The following is a 24,161-nucleotide window of genomic DNA, read 5'->3' on the forward strand; positions in this document are numbered from 1 at the left end:
ATATTTGGGGCTTCATGACCCTAAAACCCTTAGTAGAGTTTCGAGAGCAAAACTTTGGTGGAGGTGGCTAAAGGAATCTGCAACCCCTTGGGCAAAGCTTTGGAAGCAGAAATATGCAAAGAATTGGTAGGAGAGGGATCATATCAGAATGTCAGGGATCATCAAGGGCTCCCACATTTGGAACCTTTCTTGGGAGAATAGAGGCATTGTCCAGTAGCATAGTTTCTGGGAGATCAGAGCTGGGAACCTTGCACGGTTTTGGGAGGATAACTGGCAGCAGGAACCAAATTTGTTTGGAGAAGAACTAACCGCTCTAAAAAATGACACTAATAACAAAGGTCTACTCATGGTAAGTGACTTCTGGGATCAAGTAAGAGATAATGGAAAATGGAGAATGTGGAAGAATCTTGGTTACAGTGAAGAGAGTCCTTTGAAAGCACAAGCAGATTCCTTGGCTCTAGACTTGGAGAAGAGGAAGATTTTAGTGTCTTCCTCGTCTGACCAACTGAGATGGGGCCGAAACACCGAAGGCACCTTTAACCTCAAAGAAGCTAAACGCATGGCCCTAGGTTTTGATTATCCAAACCCTGACCAAGTTTGGAATAACCTTTGGAGGAACCCGCAATGGATGAAAGTCAAGTTATTTATGTGGTTACTTCACCAAAAGAAGATTCTCACTTGGGAGAATCTTCTAAAAAGGGGATTTGTTGGCCTATCCAAATGCCATCTATGTGGATTACAGGAAGAAATTAGGGAGCATTTACTAACCACTGCCCCTTCACCTCTACCTTGTGGGATTGGGTGGCCTCAGTCTTTAGGAAAACTGACAGAGACAGACTCAGCATCACCAACACATTGAAGAATTGGAGGAAAGACTTCTCAGGTAATGAAATCATTAACAAGGCTTGGACTCTGGTTCCAGGCTTTATTATCTGGGATGTTTGGAAAGAACACAATGGCGGGATTTTCAAGAACAAAACCAGCTCGACCCAGAATATCATTGGCCAAATTCTACGACAAATCAAAGATATAGTTGGATCCCTTATGTGGAAAATTCCTGAGGACCCCCCTTCAACCAGGAGGCTCGCATTCTGAGGTAGTTGGGTCTCCATTCTCTGGTTCCCCTTGGCATTGTTAAGGGTGTGAGCAAAACAACTGCTGGTAAAGATATCTAGCAGCCTCCTCCTCATGGTTTTTTGAAAATAAATATAGATAGGGCCTCTAAGGGCAACCCAGGGATGGTTGGATTTGGAGGTGTCATAAGAGATGAGCAGGGGAGCATAAAGGATATCTTCCACAGTCATTTGGGGACTGCCACTAATAACATGGCGGAGCTCATGGCCTTAGAACAGTGCCTGGAAATCCTGATTGAGTTAAATTTACACAATGCCATCATAGAAGCTGACTCAGAATTGGTCATTAATGCGGCCAAGAAAATGTGCAATGGAACAACACCTGGAAAAGTGTCGAAACATTGGAGGCTCTTGCAGGTCTTTCAACACATTCACTCCCACTTGCAAACCCTGAGAACAATCAATTTTGTTCATGTGCGAAGAAAATCCAATATGTTAGCTGATCGTCTGGCGAATGAAGGTGTGATATGTAAGGAGAGTTATATTTGGTATGATTGGGAGTCTATACCTTCTGGTAAACTGAGGGAAGATTGTCATAGATAGGCGGCCAAAGATATAGAGTGCTTCTAGATCATGAATAATGAGCAGGAGGAAGACTAGCGGGAGTGGGAAAGAGCAGAAGTCCTGAGCCTGGTTGAAGTGCCGGAGCAAATCCTAACCATAGATCCCACAGTCAATGCTTACGCCATAGCATAAATAGTGTGCTTGGAGGGAGTGGAGGATGGGATAAACAGTGTGCTTATTGATGGGCCGCAGACCATAGACTCTATTGGCCTTCGATATCGAATGGATATCGGGCTTCAAATTGATCGGAAGTTAAGGGGTTGAGCAGACCCGATATCTTTTTAGACCAAGGTTTTAATCTATATCGGGTCCGTAAAAGCAGGTAAATACTGTGTAAGTTTCTGCAGCGATGACTTGTGGACCATCTGATCAAATGGGTTTTGATCAATGGTGCAGAATCACCATGCAACTCAGTTGATCAGAGTGATTATCTACCATCCGATTGAAGGAAAGATAGATGGTGGATCTCGACAGATTGGAGAAATTTTCAACCGTCCGATGGAAAGTTTGATCGATGGTGGGGTTTGAGGGTTAAGTTTTGGGGAGTTTGAGCGGTAAGATTTGAAGGAGAAGAATTACGAAGAGTTCAACAATTTGTTCCTTTAGGTTTTGCCCAGGGGGCTTTGGTGGGTATGATTGTAAGGTTATGGGTTCGGATGTTCTGGTTGTATGTTTGATATTATACCAGTCTGTCTTTTGTTGGTCTTTACACTTGTAAAGATGTGTACCATATGTAATCTTTGTTCGGTTAATAGAAGGATCCACTCTTACTTGACCAAATATATATATATATATATATATATATATATTATGTTATTACTATTATATTAAATAATAATAATAAATAAATAAATAAAGATAATACCAACAATTATATTAATAATCATTTAATAAATAATAATGAAGTAATTATGAAATAAACATTTAATAAAAATCAAATAATAATTTAAATATGGTTGATAGGAAATTCAATTTTAAACACTCCACCAAAAAACAGTTATTAAACACTAGTCTCTTCCAAAACACATTGAGACTGATGAAAAAAGTTGCCCCAATTCAAATAAACAAGATAATGATCATGACCATTCACGCTTTCCCACCAATCCCTTCTCGCATTGTCTTGCATTTTTGCATAACATTGAAAAGAAAAAGGCGGTGAAATCTGCAAACCATCTATTGATTTCACTCTTGATATAGCTATAAATGTCAGACCCTAGCTCTCTCTGTCTCGAATATCTATAGAGACTCGTTGCAAGAGAACAATATTAAACCAAAGGGATAAATATTATAAACCCAAGCTATAAAAACCCTAAGATAAATATTATAAACCTTAAAATAGACATGTTAGATTGTCATTTACCATCATTTATTTTCATACTGAGGCGATGTTTGTCACAATATGAAGTTGGACCATGGTTGACCATGGTTGATTTTCATATTGAGGCAATCTTTAACACATTGTGACATTGGACCATTGTTGACCATGGATGACCATGATTGTAAACCCAAGTGATTTATATTAAACCCTAGGATTAATATTATAAACCCAATGGATTAATACTAAAAACCCAACAGATTAAAAACTCAACAGATTGATAATATAAATCCAAGGGAATAATATCAAACCTAAGGGATTAATATTATAAATCCAAGGTGTATAATCACTAAGATAAATATTATAAACCCAAGGGAATAATATTAAACCCAAGGGATAAATATTATAAACCCAAGGAATAATAACCCTAAGATAAATATTTGTCACAATGCGGCGTTGGAATATGGTTGACCATGATTGATTCTCATATGAGACAATGTTTGTCACAATGAGACGTTGGACAATGGTTGACCATTATTTACCATGGTTGATCTCCATATTGAGACAATCTGTGTCACAATGCGACATTGGACCATGGTTGACCATGGATGACCATTGTTGTGACAATGTGACATTGGACCAATAGATAGTCTTTGTCACAATGTGACCATGGTTGACAATGATTGAACCCAAAGGTATTATAAACCCAAGGGATTAATATTATAAATGCAAGGTATATAAACCCTAAAGGGATTGATATTATAAACCCAAGGGATTAATACTAAAAACCCAAGGGATTAAAAACCCAATAGATTGATAATATAAACACAAGGAAATAATATTAAACCCAAGGGATTAATATTATAAACACAAGGTATATAAACCCTAAGATAAATACTATAAACCCAAGGGAATAATATTAACCCAAGGGATAAATATTATAAACCCTAAGATAAATATTATAAACCCTAAGATAAATATTATAAACCCTAACATAAATATTTGTCACAATGCGGCGTTGGAAGATGGTTGACCATGATTGATTTTCATATTGAGACAAATAAACCCTAAAATAAACATAGTTGACCATCATTTACCATCATTGATTTTCATTCTAAGACGATGTTTGTCACAATGTGACGTTGGACCATGATTGACCATGGTTGATTTTCATATTGAGACAATCTTTGACACAATGTGACATTGGACGATCCTTGACCATGGATGGCCATGATTGTAAAGCCAAAGGATTTATATTAAATTCTAGGATTAATATTATAAACCTTATGAATAATATTATACCCTAGGAATATGAACTAAATAAACCCAAGGGATTGATATTATAAACCGAAGGGAATAATGAACCCAAGCGATTAATTCTAAAACTCAAAGGTATTATAAACCCACGGGAATAATACTAAACCCAAGGGATTAATATTATAAATGAAGGGTATATAAAACCTAAAGGGATTGATATTATAAACTCAAGGGATTAATACTAAAAACCTAAGGGATTAGAAACCCAATTTTATATTTTTACTTCATAATAATGTGACATTAGTTGATTTTCATATTGAGAAAATCTTTATCACAATGTGACATTGGACCATGGTTGACCATGATTATAAACTCAATGGATTTATGTTAAACCTAAATATTAATATTATAAATACTCTGAATAATATTATACCCTAGGAATACGAAGCCTTAGATTAACAAATCCTATAAATTATTATTTTATAATCTTTTTTAATGAAAAAATAAAAATATAGTGCAAAATCTTAAAAACAAATGAATGATAGATAATGAATTTAAAAAAAATAAATTTATACAAAATAAAATGAAATGAAATAAGTGTTTGTAAATTCATAAATTCATTTACTATAATCTCATTTGAATATATTAAATTTTTCTTTTAAATATATCATGTGAAACATGATGGATGGAATTTTAAATCTATAGATATACAAATTCTTAATGTATGATATATTTTATTGATGGAATTTTAAATCTATAAGTTTACAATTTTTTTAATGTATGATATATTTTAAAAATTGATAATTAAATTAAAATAAATCTCAAATTTATATTTTTACTTCATCTATTTTACTTATAATCAATTTTCACTATAATTCATTTCAAATTTTAAAAATATAAATACATTTCAAAACATCAACCATAATTTCTAAATTTCATAATTTATTAACAATGGAGGAACTTATCATGGAACTTATTAATATAAACAATGTACTTCATAAATAAAATATTTCAATGCCATATTAAGTAAACTATTTCAATGTCAACTAATATGTACAATGAAAAGAAATAAATTTTCATGGTTAAGACATTTTTAAGCATTTAAAGTAATGTTATTATTTTATATTTGGGCTATATTTTTTTGTAAAGTTTATCTTTGAGATGCAATTTTTTTATTTTTTATTTTTTATTTTTTTTGCATTTAAAAGAAATTACACTAGAAGAAATTATATCACTCTAAACGCTTCTTATTCTTAAATTTGTGAGTAAAATATATCAATATATATCTTTAAATAAAAAACTAATAAGATCAACTTGGAATTTGAAAATTTGTTATTGAATGATTGCTAATTAATTTTAGAGCACAATTTCACTCATGCTACTTTAACTAATTCTACACTAATCCTACACTAAAAAACTAGGACAAACAAAATTCATAGTTAAGCTACTTTTATACATTTGTATTTGAAAAGTAAGCAATCTTCCATATAATAATCCTTCAAATCATTAACATCTAAACCACACTCAGTTACTAAATTTATAGTGGACACATAACTGATCTCATGGAGATTCATAGCATAAGTTGGTCAAACCTTATACTCCTCATTTGTGTGGTGACAGATATTCCTCTCGGGAGTCAAGGTCCCGTAAGTCGGCCTCGTGATCCAATACCAAATTCCCAAACTTCTCATAGAGGTTTTCCATGTTAAATTTGCCACTATCAGACACCTGTAGCAATGTAAAAATATATTTATGTTCAAATACTGGTAAAGAGTGCAGGGAAGTAAGTTATTAACATAATTATAGGAAATTACTTTGTTATATATGGTATGGAAAACTTTGTTATTAATTGAAGAAGATGTAGCATTCACTACTTGTAGCCCACATTCTTCTAGCATGAGCAAAAGATTGGAGTAGACAATATGATCTTCTTGAGGGACAACTTAAAGCCATAATGGATATAATTTATTTGCACCATAGTGAAGATGTACGAAAATACCTTGTTATATATTTTCTTATATATAAATGAATACTATAAATAATAATGAGGAACTTATCATAGAGGAACTTATTAGAATTGGAATAATCTCAACATGGAGTAACTTATTAGAATTGGAATAATCTCAAATCCCTACTAAATTGGTGGGTGGGGAGCCACATGGCCCAAATGTAAATTTTTAAATTTATTAAAAGTAATGGACCATTTTGCTAAATAAAGTTTTCTTATACATAAATTATTGTTATAAATAATATTGAGGAACTTATTAGAATTGGAATAATCTCAAATCCCTAAGGAATTGGTTGGTGGGGACCCACATGGCACAAAAATATATATTTTTTTTAATTTATTAAAAGTAATGGACCATTATGCTAAATAAAATTTGATTATATATAAATGAATGTTATAAATAATAATGAGGAACTTATTAGAATTGGGATAATCGCAACATGGAGGAACTTATTAGAATTGGAATAATCCCTAGAAAATTGGTGGGTGGGAAGCCACTTGGCATGAATATAATTTTTGAAATTTATTAAAAGTAATGGGTCATTTTTCTAAATAAAATTTTCTATATATAAATGAATGTTATAAATAATAATGAGGAACTTATTAGAATTGTAATAATATTAGCACGGAGGAACTTATTAGAATTGGAATAATCTCAAATCCCTAGGAAATTGTTGGGTGAGGAGCCATGTGACATGAATCTAACTTTTTAAATTTATTAAAAGTAACGGACGATTTTTCTAAATAAAATTTGCTTATAAATAAGTGAATGTTATAAATTATAATGAGGAACTTATTAGAATTGGAATAATTTCAAATCTCTAGGAAATTGGTGGGTGGGGAGCCACTTGGCATGAATCTAATTTTTAAAATTGATTAAAAGTTAATGCAACCTAACAAACTCTATAATACACTACATCCGTTGATAAACATTAAGAAGAAGCATATGTTGAGCATATTCCCTTAAAAAACAATCTAGGCCCTCAATTAAAAAAAGAAAAAGTCAACAAACCTGCTTCCATATAAAGTTCAAATATATATGCCTATTAGTGACACATAGTCCTCTTAAGAGTCAAGATCCAGTAAACTTCTCATAAATGTTTTCCATGTTAAATTTTCCACTATCATACACATGTGGTAGCGTACAAATATATATATGTGTGTGTGTGTGTGTGTGTGTGTGTGTATTTTCAAATAGTGGTAAAGCGAGTAGGGAAGTAAGTTATTGCCACAATTATAGGAAAACACCTTATTATATATGGTATAGAAAACTTTGTTGTTAATTGAAGATTTAGCATTCACAACTTGTAGCCCACATTCTTCTAGTGCTAGCAAAAGATTGGAGTAGACAATATGATCTTCTTGAGAGACATCTAAATGCGAGAATGGATATAATTTATTTGCACCATAGTGAAGACGTAGGAAAATACCTTGTTATATATTTTATTATATATAAATTAATGTTATAAATAATAATGAGGAACTTATTACAAAGGAACTTATTATAATTTGAATAATCTCAAATCCCTAGGAAATTGGTGGATGGAGAGCCACATGGCACAAATATATTTTTTAAAATTTATTAGAAGTATTTGACCATTTTTCTAAATACAATTTTCTTATATATAAATTAATGTTATAAATAATAGTGAGGAATTTATTAGAATTGGAATAATCTCAAATCCCTACTAAATTGGTGGGTGGGGAACCACATGACAAGAATATAATTTTTTTAATTTATTAAAAGTAATGGACCATTTTGCTAAATAAATTTTGCTTATATATAAATGAATGTTATAAATAATAATGAGGAACTTATTAGAATTGTAATAATCTCAACATGGAAGAACTTATTAGAATTGGAATAATCTCAAATCCCTAGGAAATTGGTGGGTGGGGAGCCACTTGGCACGAATATAATTTTTTAAATTTATTAAAAGTAATGGACCATTTTTCTAAATAAAATTTTCTTATTTATAAATTAATGTTGTAAATAATATTGAGGAACTTATTAGAATTGGAATAATCTCAAAACCCTAGAAAATTGGTGGGTGAGGAGCTGCACCAATCTAATTTTTTAAACTTATTAAAAGTAATGGACCATATTTCTAAATACAATTTTCTTATAAATAAATGAATATTATAAATAATAATGAGGGACTTATTAGAATCGGAATAATCTCAACATGGAGGAACTTATTAGAATTGGAATAATTTCAAATCCCTGGGAAATTTGTGGGTGGGGAGCCACATGGCATGAATATAATCTTTTAAATTTATTAAAAGTTAATGCAACCTAACAAACTGTGTAATAAACTACATTCTTTCATAAACATTAAGAAGAAGCATATGCTGAGCATATTCTCTTTGAGAATCAATCTAGGCCCTCACTTAAAGAAAAAAGTCAACAAACCTCCTTCCATCTAAAGTTCATATATATATGCCTATGGGAAAAATATATTATATTAAAATTAGATATTATAAACTATTAGTATACCTATTAACTATAAAATTCATTATAGGATATATAATTAAGCTGCTAGGCTTTTTATGGTGAGGTTCCTCGTCACGACACTGTAGCAGATTCATCAGCCTTCAAAGAATATACCATTTCGACAGTGTGATTGATCGTGGGCCTTTGATCTCTGATTTTCTCTAACTGAGGTTCTTTGACCCTTAACAACCATGTACTAGCCACATGGTGGAGTATGACATCATGACTATTGAAAGGACTTTATGCCATAAATCCAGTGAGTGGTGCCTTCCAGGGCTAAGCCCTTTATCTTGGGATAGGGGGCTGATTCTTTAGAATATTGCATGACAAATTATTCCAACGTGTAATGCATGGGACCACATTACACGTGCTTGGGCCTTTATAATATCGCAGAATCGCAATCAGCGATTTCATAATGTAGCATTTGGTTGGAGTCCCAAAACTTGCGACATCCGATGAGTGAAGTGGCATGATCTACATGGAGAGAAAATGAGTGAAGCCCCAACCCCCCTCCTCCCCACCCCCCTAGTGAAATTTTATCATAGAAACCCTGTGTTAACCATTCCCAACCAACTTCATAATTTAGATAAACAGAACAAATATTTAAATTATCACCACCCTTCTGATGCATCGATAGCTCTTGATTCCTCTGAACTCTTTGAGACTGTGTTGCTAGTCCCCAAATCAGAGCCCTCTCTATCGGAGATTTCTAATTGGAGGTGTAACCTTGGTGCACAACATGTCAATTCATCAATTGCCGATCGTTGATCACCTTCTGCGTTTGGGCCTTGGTCTGGTGGCTCTTCACGTGACCGCAGTCTAGCCCCCATATAAGAGCCCTTCAATTAGAGGTTATCAATCGGAGGTTTCACTTCGATGCACAATACACCTTAACCTCTAATAGTTGATCTCCCATACGTGATGCCATCACTACCATGTATCTGCCACTTGTCACCTTTTAAATAATGCCACATGCCACCCTTGATTCCTTTGAACTCTTTGTGACCATGGTGCTAGCCCCCAAATCAAAGCCCTCTCTATCGGTGATTTCTAATTGGAGGTGTAACCTTGGTGCATGGATTGTCAATCCGCCGATTGTTTATAGTTGATCACCTTCTCCATTTGGGCCTTGGTCCTATGGCTCCTCATGTGACCATAGTCTAGCCCCTGTATTGGAGCCCTTTAATCAGAGGTTTCACTTTGATGCACATTACGCCTCAACCTTCGATCGCTAATCTCCCATATGTGAGGCTATCACTGCCAGGTATCTACCACATGTCACCTTTTTAATAATACCATATGTCTCCCTTTCTTGGCCTATTATGAGCCTTGAAACTATTGAATCCACCTACCATGTGTCAACTTTGTTGGCACGTCATGATGACATTAGCCTCCTCATGTCACTTATCGCAACCAATTGCTAGCTAGAACGCATCCCTTAACACATCTTGTCGTTGTTTTCTGCATGTCTCTTATCGGATCCATTATTTTTGTTACCACGCTTCCCTTTGGAAGGAGAGATAAAAGGCTCAAGATTCTTTGGTTTTGCAGACAAATCCTTTGTTAACTTTTTATTGTTCATCCCGACACTTTAACACTATCAACCCATTGCATGTGGTTTCATCGCATATCGCAACTCACATATCGAAACTCGCAATATCAACACTTTTAACATGTTCACCATTCTTGAAAAGTTTCACCTGAGAGTGGATGTCACGTTCTATTGAATTCCTTTTCATACTTCTTGAGGGTCCGAATATCAGAATGAATAGCAATCTCTAATGTAGGAAGTCAGAACTTGAAAAATCAGGGCATTTGGTGGTGGAAAAGGATCGCTAGATATCTAAAACAGATAAGGCAGTGACACCTCGGACCTGTGGGACATTCCTATAGGTCTATTAGTTAGACGAACCTATTTACAATAGGGTTATATAAGAGTAATAACATCACAGAAATTCTTTTCGAAATTTTTGATACATGTAGCATTGGTTTTGTATAATAATAAACAAATATCTAAATTTCAAATCTTCAAACTGTGTTATAGACCTCCAACCACTAATATGCAACCCCAATTCTTTTATCATACCAAACGTAAATGAGATATCACATCTGCCCCTTATCGTAGCTTTTGGAATATGATCTCTAATAAGATCCACTGTCTATGCATGTATCTTGCTTTTGCTGTCTACTTTAGTCATTAATTATCGTTGGTTAGTCGACTATGTGCATTTACGGTCATTTTATTTTCCCTCGTACCAAGATCATATGTTTTACGCCCTTGTACGAAGGAAAATTAATATGATTGCTTGGCCTTTTTTTCCCACAAATTTCCAAAATATTTCTTATCGTGTCAAGGTTTCAATGTTTGAAAACTCTAATATATATTTAATCAATATGCCACATTTTTTAATGATTGTAACTTAAAATCTCTACACACAACTTTCTCTTGGTGGCTACTTTATTTGTTATGCAACCAGCTCACAAAATAGAAAAAAAGATTGAGTAACGACTTCAAATCAGCCTCTTCGAGGGGGAAACCTCCTTTACATTACACAAATGAACAATTCTTGGATTATACAAATGAAAATACCTCCTTTCTATATATACAAGTCTAAGGGGTCACAATATAGTCAAAGCCGACATAACAATAATAATGGAAGGGCACAACAATAACAATAGTGGGATTCTATGGGGCACAATAATAACAATATGGGGACAACATGGGCACAATAATAACAATATGGGGACAACATGGGCACAACAATAACAATAAGGGGCTACAATGACAATAATAATAAGGGAATACACTAGTATTATAGGGGCCTAACATGCCCCTCTCCTTCAAAAAAGTGTTGTCCTCAACGGTTGAGTAGTTTTGTATGCTTCTGTATAAAATTCTCATCCTCCCATGTGGAACCTTCAGTGGGTAAGTTCTTCCTCTTGAGGAGATACTCTGAAATTGATCGATTTCATAGTTTTCGAGTTCATGTTTCTGTGACTGCTTCAGGTTTCAATATGATTTCTCCTGCCTCATCAAGTTCTGGCAATATTGTTTTAACTAGGAGCTTGTCACCTATAACATTCTTTAAGCATGAAACAGGGAAAATTGGGTGCACTCGTGAAGTTGTAGGGCGCTCCAATTTGTATGCCATAGTACCAATCTTTTGCAACACCTTGTACAAACATAATACTTTGGTGATAATTTATTATCCTTCTTAACTTTATTAAGGGACATTTGTAGTATGGTTGTATTCGTAGAAATACCCCGTCACCTACATCAAACTTCTTTTGTTGTGATGTTGATATGCCTGTTGTTTCATTCTATTTTGTGCCAAAGTGAGGTTATCCTTTAAGAGTTGGAGAGCTTGTTGTTGATGCTCGATGTGATCTTCCACTGCTTGAACCTTATAATTTTTTCTTAACTATGATGTGATGGACGGTGGATGATATCCATAAAGTACCATAAATGGGGTCATTTTTGCTGCAGTATGGAAGGAAGTGTTATACCACCATTCATCCAGAGGCAACCATTTGACCTATTGTGTATGTTTATCAGATACAAAGCAACGAAGATATCCTTCCAAACATTTGTTCACTATCTCATTTTTCCCATCAAATTGAGGATGATACGATGAGCTATGAGCTAACTAAGTATCCAGGCAAGAAAATAAATATGTCCAAAAATTTCCAGTGAAAATGGGATCTTTGTCGCTTACAATAACCTTTGGGTTTCCATGTAGCTTTTGAATTGTTTCCATAAATGCAGTAGCAAATGTACTGGATTTAAAGGGATGAGATAATGCACAAAAGTGTGCATACTTGGTAAGTCTATCAACTACCACCATGATGACAATATTTCCTTCGGACTTGGGTAAACCTGTGATGAAATCCACTAAAACCTCCTCCCAACGTCAACTTGGAATGCATAAAGGTTGTAATAGACCTCAGGTCTTAATTGTTTCAACTTTATTTTGTTGGAAAATAAAACATTTTACCACAAACTTTTGAATATCATATTTAAGGCCATCCCAAAAAAATTCCTTCTTAACCCTATGGTAAGTTTTCAAAAATCCTGAGTGCCCTCCTAAGGGAGAGGTGTGCAATTCCATGAGAATATTTTGTTTGAATTGGGAATTCTTACAGAGGTATAAGCGATCTTTGTACCATAACAAATCCTTTTTCCAGCTAAATGTATCATATTTATTGGGGTCTTGTTGTAACGTTTGAATGAGTTCCCACACTTCTTCGTCATTCTTCCATTCATCCCTTGCTTTGTTTATCTAATCTGGTTGGATAATAGAAATGTCGCAAAGCAATGATTCCACATCCTCATCCTTTCTTGAGAGTGCATCTGCAACAACATTTTGCATTCCTTTTTTGTATATGATTTCAAAGTCATAACCCAACGTCTTTGTGACCCATTTTTGTTGCTCTTATGAAGATAATATTTGTTCTAAAAAGTATTTAAGACTATCATGATCTATTTTTACCTTAAATTATCTTCCCATTAGGTAAGGTCATCATTTCTTAAGTGCATGTAGTACTGCAAACATTTCTTTCTCATAAATAGCTTTGTGTAAATAATTTACTACACCCCTCAAACCCCCTATGACTCCCCCTGCTACGCAATCGGCACAACGAAGGGGGTTGGAGGGGTGTAGGTAACCATCTTCCAAGTATCCTTCTCGAACACTGTTTTTACACCTGCATCATCCAGCTTGCTTACAGAAATCAGATTTCTGGCCAATGCAGGAATATGTAGAACACTTAGAAGTGTTCTAACCCTTCCACCTTTCAACTTCAACTTTAATTTTCTACGACCAATGTTTATAGCCTTCCTATCATCCCCTAAGAAGACATCACCACCATCGTATGTCTCATACTCGCAGAACCACTCTTTATGGGGAGTGAAGTGAAAGGATGCACCTGAGTCAATCAACCATGCCTCATGATCTACATGTGTACTTGAAGAAGCCAAGTACACATCCCCACCTTCATCTGAGGTGGTTTTCGCCTCTGCAGAAGGAGCATCATCAAATCCCTTTCCTTTGTTAGGAGCTTTAGATTTACAGTCCCTTTTTTAGTGTCCTTCCTTTCCGCATTTCTAGCACACCACCTTTACAAGTTTTCCTGGAGATTTAGATCTCCCTCTAGATTTAAATCTCCCACTCGATGAATTATTTTGTTTATGTTCTGGGACCGTCTTGGTACAGACAATGCATCACCATTCTAGCTCTCCATGTTTTTCCGTCTCATCTCCTCCGTCAGCAAGGATGAGACTATTTCATCAAACTGCAAGGCAATTGCATTGCTACCTATTATAATAAACAAACTATCCCATGAATCTGGTAGAAAATACAACAAACTAGTGCACTTATCTTCATCTGAAATTTTGATGTCAACAGATGATAACTGACTTACCACAGTATTAAACGCATTCAGATGCGCTGTCACCAAGTCGCCATCTTTCATCCTCAGGTTATACAACTTTTTCCATCGGAACAGTTTATTCACCAGAGACTTACATTGGTATAAAGTCCCTAACTTGTCCCACAAAGCCTTCACTGTGGTTTCCCCTGATACATTCAGCAATACTAAAGCTGAGACACACAATCGTATTGTGCTCTTTTCCTTCCGATCCAACTTCTTCCATTCTTCATCAGACACTCGCTTTGATTTAGTACCTAGATCTACCACGATCCACTGATCTTTATCCACCAACAGATCCTCCATCTTGAGTTTCCACAACTCAAAACTCTGACCATTAAATTTCTCGATCTCTATCATTCCACTGCTCGTCATCTTCTTTCACTACTAGAATCGATCCCGCAAATCTCCCACTGAACAAGGTCTACCACAGGCCCGAGCAAAACCCCTCAGCAACAAAGGCATCCTTTGAAGCCAAAACAACTCTGATACCAAATGTAGGTTTTAACCCTGTACAAAAATTACCTGCATACGAATTCTAAAACACAGAAAATAAACAATGCGAGAGCATAACACATAAAACACATATATATAGAGATTTTCCCCTGGATCTCAAAATCGGGACTACTAGCTTTATTTTTCATTATGTTCCTTTCAATGTTACAATACATATTTATACATGTCAAAGCATCCAATACCATGGACCGAAAACCATCGCGTCCAAAACCATGGATGTCCAAAACCATGTGCAAAAATCATGCACAAAACCATAGGTAGGTCCGCCCAACCTAATATAGGGTCCAAAAACAAAATTTTCCAGGACGCTACCCCGGACCCCATAGAGTGGGGTTACCTGCACCCCTCAAACCCCCTGTGACTCCCCCTGCTACGCAATCGGCGCAAAGAAGGGGGGGCTTCGCCCCACTTCTAACCCCCCGGTTAACTATGTGGGCTAGTCATGGAAAGAATATAACACAACCCAACATCACATTCTACAATAAATGTTTTTGTGAAGTCTGTCATAGCTAATATGGTGCTTGGCACATTGCCTCTTTAAGATGTTCAAAGGCTTTCGTTGCTCCTGGAGTCCAAGAAAACCCATCTTTCTTTAGTAATGTTGTTAGAGGTGTTGTTATTCTCCCATAATTCTTAACAAACTTGCGATAATACCTTGTCAACTAGAGAAATCCTCACATATACTTTATGGGTGTGGAGATTTTCCATTCCTTAATGGCTTTAATTTTTCCAGGGTCTGCCTTAACACCTTTATGAGATACAATATGACCCAAATATTCCACCTCTCATTCTCCAAATAAACATTTGGGGTTTTTGCATATAATAGTTTCTCCTCCAATAGTTTGAGCACTCTATCAACATGTTGAACATCATCCTTCCAAGACTTGTTGTAGATTAGAATATCATCAAAAACTACTAACACAAAACTTCTAAGGAAGGGTTTGAAATTAGAATTCATCAAACGTTGAAATGTAGAAGGTGCATCGGTAAGGCCAAAAGGCATGACAAAAAATTAATAATGACCCTCATGAGTTCTAAATTATGTTTTTGAAATGTCTTCAGTCTTCATTCTGATTTAATGATATCCTGAACAAAGGACCAACTTGTTGAGGTAAATTTCTCCATGCAATTCATCCAATAATTTATCAATGACAAGAATGGGAAATTTATCTTTAATAGTGAGCTTTTTGAGCTCCCTATAATCCATACACGTGTGCCATGATCCATTCTTCTTGTGCACCAATACTACTAGAGCAAAGAAAGAACTTTGACTAGGTTGAAATATAACTGCCTCTAACATTTATGCAACCATATGTTCAATTTCACTCTTTTGGGCATATGGATATCTGTAAGGCCTGATGTTTGGAGGAACACTTCCTGGAATCAAATGAATAGCACGATCATGATCACGAATAGGTGGAAGGCCTTTGGGAGTCTCAAATCCCTTGGAATTATTTTCCAAGACTTTTTGGATATTTGAAGAAATAGATGATTTCGACATGGGAACCTCTAGCGAACATAATTGTGAAACTACGCCACATTTTTCTTTCTTTAGAATATTTATCATGTTGTTAGAGCTAATTATCTTTCCCGATTTCCCTGCGATACCCCTTAATTCAACTTCCTTTCCTTCTAAAAAAATTCAAGAAAAGTTCTTGAAAATCAAAAGCTATCGTACCCAAAGATTGTAGCCATTGGACTCCTAGTACAACATTAGCACCACCCATTGGAATGGAAAGAATTGGACTATTCAACACATATTCTCCCATGGATAGCTTGATATTATGGCACTTTGGAGAGAAATTTATGGTTCTTCCATTTTCAACCATTACTTGAAACTTTGGTGTTGGATATAGGAATAAAATCAATTCCTTCGCTATCTTACAATGAATAAAACTATGGGTATTTCCTGAATCAATCAAAACTATTACCTTTTTCTTCTTGATATGTCCTTCTATCTTGATAGTTTGAGGAGTGGTTATTCTGACCAATGCATTACAAGATATGGTTAGATTCACTTCTCCTTTCTCTAGCCTTTGTTCCTGGTGTGTATCCTCTTCTTTTGATGTTGCTTTTTGCTTTTCTTCTTCCTCTTCACAATCTATGTAAAATAATTTCTTCTCAACACACTTATGACCTTTAGTATATTTGCTATCACAACTATAAAAAAGCCCCTTTGCTATATTTTCTTCCAATTGTTGTGGTGTCAACCTTGTAGGTTGTGGAAGGCTAGGGGAAACAACACTTTCATCTTTATAGTTGTGATTGGTAGGCTCCCTTGTTGACATAATTTTTCTTTCAATTTTTCTTACCAACCTGAATGCCTTCTCCAACGAATCATGTTCCAAAATACGAACCTCATGTTGGATGTTATCCTTTAATGTCCCTATCAACACATCAATCCTATGCTCCTCTGAAATATCTTTTACCCTTATATTCAATTTTTGGAAGTCCTCAATGTGATCCACCATTGAACCTTTTTTTTGAGATTTATCAATTGGCTAAAAAAAGTGTTTCTTTTTGTATCCTCATAATTTTCTGTCATTTCTTCCATAAAAATTTCCCAAGTGACAATTTGTTTCCGAGAGAAAAGCCATTGATACCATACAAACTGATTGGGTTCCAAATATAAAGTTGCAATGCATATCTTTTGTGTGTTTTTCACATTATGGGGATCGAAATATTTCTCCATCTGTAGTATTCATGTTACAGGATCCTTGCCATCAAACATCCTCATATCGATCTTTTCAACATGGTGGGTCTTCAATCCAACATTAGAGTCTATGAAATCATGATTAACATTTCTTTTGTTCTCATCATGAGTTCCCTTTACTACTCTTTTGCCATTAGTAAGCATTTATTGTAGCAACGTTTTCAAATCTATCTTCAAATCTTCAATGTTTCCTTTAAGTTTTGCTTCTATACCATCCATCTTAGCTTCCATGCCATCCACATTAACTTCCACGCCATCCATCTTAGATTCCACGCCATTCTTTAAACCATCCATATTAGCTTCCATGCCTTTCTTTAAATCATCCATCTTAGCTTCTGTTACTTTTGTGAGAGTGAAATTTGTTGCACTTGGTCTCGTAATTTTGATATATCATGTTGCATTTATTCCTGTTCTTCATGATTCATGCTAGATCTTTCAAGTTTTTTACTAGGTGTTTCCATTTTCTTTCTTCGGGGCATCAATTAATGATAATTATGCTTCACTATGTCCTTTGAATTCCTTTAAACTAATTTTTCAAACCAAACTTATGAAAATTTTTAAAAAGACTACACACCTTTTTTGGCTTTGTAGGAGCTCGATATTGAATTGGTTGTATCTCTGTAATTTTGGATCTCTAACATCTAAAATTAAATCCGTTGGTAGCCCTCCGAGTCCTCCTTCCAACCCCTCAAGTCTGATCAATATTGGATTCTCCAAGAAATAGTTATTCCAAATCTCCCACAATGACTTGATTATAGACTTGTTCAGTAGACCGAACGTGTACGAAGTGCGACATGCCACTGTTTCAACTTTAAGACTTGAACTAATACACAAAAAACTATAGTCCGTCCTCTTTCTGTAATGTTTAATGAAATTTCAATTTGATGCTCAGAGAGAAAGTTATGTCGATTTTCCCTAGGTCACCTGTTTGAGATATAATTCCGTAGCTATAAAAACCCTAACTTCCTTAGATCATATCTCAAAAAATGTAGTGCGACAAGATCTGAAATTCATACTCGAGGTTCATCAAGATTTTGAATCAAATGGGTTTTAATTGTAGCTTCTGAAACGTCGTATAAAATAAGTTATAACGAAAATTCAACCATGACCTATTTGAAGCAGTGAAACCATAGAATCCAAAGCTCTGATACCAATTGTTATGCAACCAACTCACAAAGTAGAATAAAAGATAGAGTAACAACTTCAAATTAGGCTCTTCAAGTGGGAAACCTCCTTTAAATTACACAAATGAACAATTTTCGGATGATACAAATGAAAATACCTCATTTCTATATATATGAGTCTAAGGTGTCATAATATAGTCAAAGCCGACATAACAATAATAATGTAAGGTCATAATAATAACAATAGTGGGCTTCTATGGGACATAATAGTAACAATATGGGGACAACATGGGCACAACAGTAACAATAAGGGGATAAAATGATAGTAATAATAAGGGAATACACTAGTATTATAGGGGCCTAACACTATTTATTAATCTAATTAATGGATCGACCATGTTCATTTATTTTCACTTTACTCTCGCTCGCACAAAATAGATATTTTTTATGTCCTTGGCACTTTATTATATGCATTTATTCAAGTGAGCCACATTGATATGTTGGATCATACTTTCGACTTGCAAGGTTTCGAAAAGGATTATTCTTATGTCAAAGTTTCAAAATCTTGAAACTCTCATGTATATTTAATCAATATGTGACATTTTCCTTTGATTAAGGTTTGAAACTTATCCACACATCCTGACATAGAGGACTATTCTATTCAATAATCTAATTAATGGCTTGCCTATGTGTATTTATTCTCACTTTACTCTTTCTTGGACGAGCATCTTTGTCATTGGTAACCCCGCGATCTCTGCCATGTGTCCTGACTATGATTTATTTCTCCCTCTACTTAGCTGGTAGATGGGCATGTGCTCTATTTAGCCTCTTCACATCACACTATTCTACTAATTTTTTGAGTTTCATTTTCTGTTGTTGTTGTGCTATTGCTAGTCTCTTGTGTTTGCTCTTCCTATTACTATTTCACATCGCGTTGCTTCCTTCAACTAGATAACTGCCCCAAAATTTCAATAACAAACAGGCGAGAATCGAGAACCTGCTAATCATATCATATTCTGCACTCAAATGGAAAGTATCAATGTTTTCATACTTCGTATATAGCTTAGAATACTATTGCATTATCACGATGTACAACACACTCGCTTGTAGAGTTTTTGAAACACCATATATAGGCAACCAACTTTTTATGCTTAAACATTTCAATTTTCCTTTCCCCTTACCTTTGACTATTGGCAACAATCTAGATTGTAGTTTTTTCTTCTTTCATTTGGCTCCATATATACCAATCTTGTGAATGACCCCGCTCACTGCTTTATTTCTGCTTCTCTTACAATGTTGACACCATTTTACAGGCTTTCACCTTTCAGGACACCTCCTTTCCTTTTCATCATGGAATTTTCCTTGACAATGAATTACATCAATTTGTTGCTCAATGGCTCTACAACGATCCAACCATCGCTCCAAATTGTTGAACTCGACCATGTTGCTTCCATAAAGATGTCGTCTCAATGCTACTGCATTTCCCTCTCTGACAGTGCCTCTCAACAAATAACTTTTCTTTCATATGCTTATAATGGCCATGTCATCTCTGATTGCCTCCAGTTGGGCTCAATTGTCATTCTCAAAGAAGTGAGCTGCACTTTTTTGCAAAAATATACATATGTTCACTCTTCACCATATTCTTGATGTTTTTATGTTCCTTCCCTCTCTCCGCCACTGCCACTCCGACTAATGTCACGTTTCTTTTCTCTTTCTTTCCTTCTTTTCAGGATGCTGCAAATTAATGAACTCAAAGTTTTTGAACGTCATGAAAATTTGATTAGGGACCCAAACCTTCCTAAAATTGTACAAATGTCAACATACAAACCAGGATCTTTAACATCATATGCCCCTGCCTCGTCTACTGCTACTTCGACATAGTATTATGCGTCATTATCAACTCAGTTTTCCTTCAACCTTCTTGTTGCCATTCCATTCATGGCGCTAAGTCCCTATCGTAAACAATGGTCGATCCAGGGTAGGGTGCTTGGAAAAAAATCTACTTTCTTCTATAATAATGCTCGAGGCTCCAAAAAGGTTTTTGGATTTGACCTCATTGATTATTCCAATGACACAATCCATCTCTCTTCCTTCGGTGATCTAACAGATTCCTTGTGTGACCTTGTCCAAATTGGGAAGCTTTACATGGTTTCAAATGGCACTATGAAATCAACAAACACAAATTACAACAATCTGGATAGAAAATGGGAAGTCTCCCTCTTTACAACTTCCATTGTTGAACCTTCCTTAGATGATGTTTTGACAATTCCTTTCCACAATATTTGTTTTAAATCTATAGATGAAATCATAACTGCAAACCTCACCTCAATTGTCAACATCATTGGAATTGTCAGGTCCACTTCTCCAACGTCCACCATTCGTCGAAGAGATGGATCTGAAACACCTAGGAAAACTCTCACCTTGGAAGATATGTTTGGCTATAGTATTGACATCACCCTATGGGGGGAGCATTGCCACACCTTGGGCAAGAAACTCGTTGAAATCGCCTCTTTTTTTGCTTCAACCGTGCTTGCAACCAAAGAGGGTCGCATAGCCGAATTTAATGGAAGAACTGTTGGGACTATCTCAACCACCAGCCTCATGCTAGATCCCACCATTCCAGGGACTGAGGAACTCTAATCATGGTTTCATCAAAGATATTTCTTGGCCTCTTCACCATCATTAAGCAGAAAATTTTCAGGGTCTTTCAAGCGAGCCCCACACAGCGTACAATTATCAAACTCAAATAGTCGCATCCCACCGTAAAACCAACATGGTTCTCTGTTCATGGAACCATCACCTATATTGACATGCAATATTTATACTTACTTGCATGCCCTCTCTCATATGATCGCATGCAATGCATGAGAAAAGTTGTCAACCACTCAAATGGAATGTGGCATTGCACAAAATGTGGTGGGGCCTTCCTGTAATATGACTATCAATATGTGCTGAAATTTGAAACGCATGACCACAAAAGCGTATTGGAAAATTTCATCACATTTAATAATGTTGCAGCTGAACTCATGGGTGTCCAAGCAAAAGACTTGTTCATACTCTCCAGTGATCTTGGTGCTATCCACAAGCTTCATGCAAGGGTTTCATTTCATCCTTTCCACTTCACACTGTCTATGAAAACATATATCTTCAATGGTGTGGACCATTTGAAGTTTGTAATAATCAATTCAGAGGAAATCACCTATAGCTCTACATGTTTTGTTCTCCTACAGGAAATAGAAAAAGTGTCTACTACTTCAATCGTTTAGCGCCTTTGAAAGCCGATTTATTTTCCCCATGCCACCCTAAAGTGTAAAAAATAACTTCTATATGTTTTTCCGTTCATTGTCTTTTCGTCCCTTGCCACCCCCTTCCTTTTGTTCACTTGATCATTGTACTTCTCTTCTTTATGTATATACACCTAAGATGCATGTTGCAACTTCCACCTTTTCACAATTCTCCATCTTTTACTTTTACATATAGTATATATGTTTTTTTTTCTTCTTCCTTCTAAACAAAATAGAATATTTACAACCTTTTATATTGTTCTTTGTGCACCTAAATACAAACACTAGCTTCTTACAAAGGGTTGTCATTTGGTTGCTTTAAATCTACTTGGTAGATGAATGATAGATAGTTATTGATCACCACAAAAATACTTCAATAAAATAAAAATTGATTCTAATATCATTCTATGCTCCAAATATAACTTTGACAAAGTTCCAACAACAAAATTTGAATGGCACACCATTAGTACATAATATCAAAGAAACATAAAATCTATTATAAAAAGATTTCTCTAGCCAATAAATTGCAACTATTTTGTCAGAAGACACATCTACTTTATAAGATAGAAGGCACTATTTCGAAAATAAACACACTAATGAAGTTCTTGTTTTTGGGGGCTATGTACTCTATCTTTGCACTTAAGACAACTCTTTCTCATCTCCTATATTCACTTGAACCTGTGTCCCCATGTTTGTATCAGGATGGACATGTCAATGTCTTCTACAAACCCCTCAAGAAATGCTCGGAAGAGACTCCTTTATGCACAGAATAAAGGCTCCTCCAACAAATAAAGATAGCTCAAATATAAAGTTGATTTAAACACTCGAACCTTTCCAGCTATACCCCCATCTAATGTTTCTCTTCTTCAACATCCTGAAGCTTCACTTGCAAACCAATCTCCTTCAACATTCCCAGTTCTGACTGTAACTACCCTTTAACTTCCTCCATTCATTGCCACTTCTTCCCATACACATCACACACCCCACCATCGAATCATCCTCCTTCACCCTCCCATCCCCATATTTTGGTCAACCCTACCCTTAACCATGGACACCACCAATTTTGTGAAAGTATAGATGACCTCTCTCCCTTGAATAATTGCTCCATATGCAAAGAATCATACCGAAACATGAAAGAAAAATTCTTACATGATAAGATTTGTTGCTCTTGATATGAAACTACAAAATCCACCCACCACTTCTTCCTTGTGAACAACATGGACCCTAGGAACCAACCATTTTTCCTTGCCTCTCTAACACAAATAGAAGAAATTATCATCTCACGTTTCAGACCAATCTTGTAAGTCACCCATCTATGAGGTGGACAATACAAATACAATGGTCATACTATTTGTTTCCCACAAGACTTCACTACCATCACCAAAATTTTACCACGCTTGGTTTCTGATTTAGACATCGTCGTTGTTGCTAGGCATGGCTTTGACCACAAAAACATATGATTTCATTGTTAGCGGGGCATGTTTTCCTACTGCTTTAGAGTACAAACTAGCTCATGATCCCTACTACAAGGATGTCCCACTGGACAGAGTTGCAATATCTATGTTGCTGACTAACCCTACCGATATGCCTTCTCTTGTCCATCACATCTCCCCCTCTCCTAAACCACGACTTGACTTCCCTACTTTCGATGATAACATTCCTTCACATCCCACTCCAACAAACCTCCAACCATCCTATTTTGTATCAACACTCCCTAATTTCCATACTGAGCTTGAAGAAATACGTAACTACCTGCAGTCTCCCCATCCTAATTCCACCACTTCACATTCCTAGCCCTCTGTTTTCCCCTCCTCTATCAACGAATATACCACAAAAGGCCTCTTTCCTACGACGTTCCCCACACTCTTCCCCATAAGGGCTGCCATGATTGTTCAATCACATCTTAGAAAAGTCAAAATGCAAGAATATGTTGTTCACCTTATACGATACTATGATAACTACTTTGCCCAACATCCAAGATTCTAGTATTACTTGTACAATCTTATGTTCCAGCATCATAGTCAAGAAACTATTGTTGTTTTAGTGAAAAGAAACCTTGAAGAGAGTTTTCAAATGACCATTGTAGACCTCCGTGCACATCTCCATCACATGCCCGATTCTATGCTTTCTAACTTGATTATGCACTCCAAATCAGGCCTTAGAGGGACATGCTTCTTCTAGAACAAATAGATAGGTGAAATTGCTAATATGATCATACAAATAGGTAGCCCTACTTTCTTCTTTTCCCTAAGTGCAACTGACACAAAATGGCATGACATGCACATGGTCATGCTTGGTAGCGCCCCCAAGATTCATTTGAGTTGTC

Source organism: Pinus tabuliformis, chromosome 1_2, assembly GCF_031772625.1.
Source record: "Pinus tabuliformis cultivar Carrire ecotype Pingquan chromosome 1_2, CPIR1, whole genome shotgun sequence".
NCBI lineage: Eukaryota > Viridiplantae > Streptophyta > Pinopsida > Pinales > Pinaceae > Pinus > Pinus tabuliformis.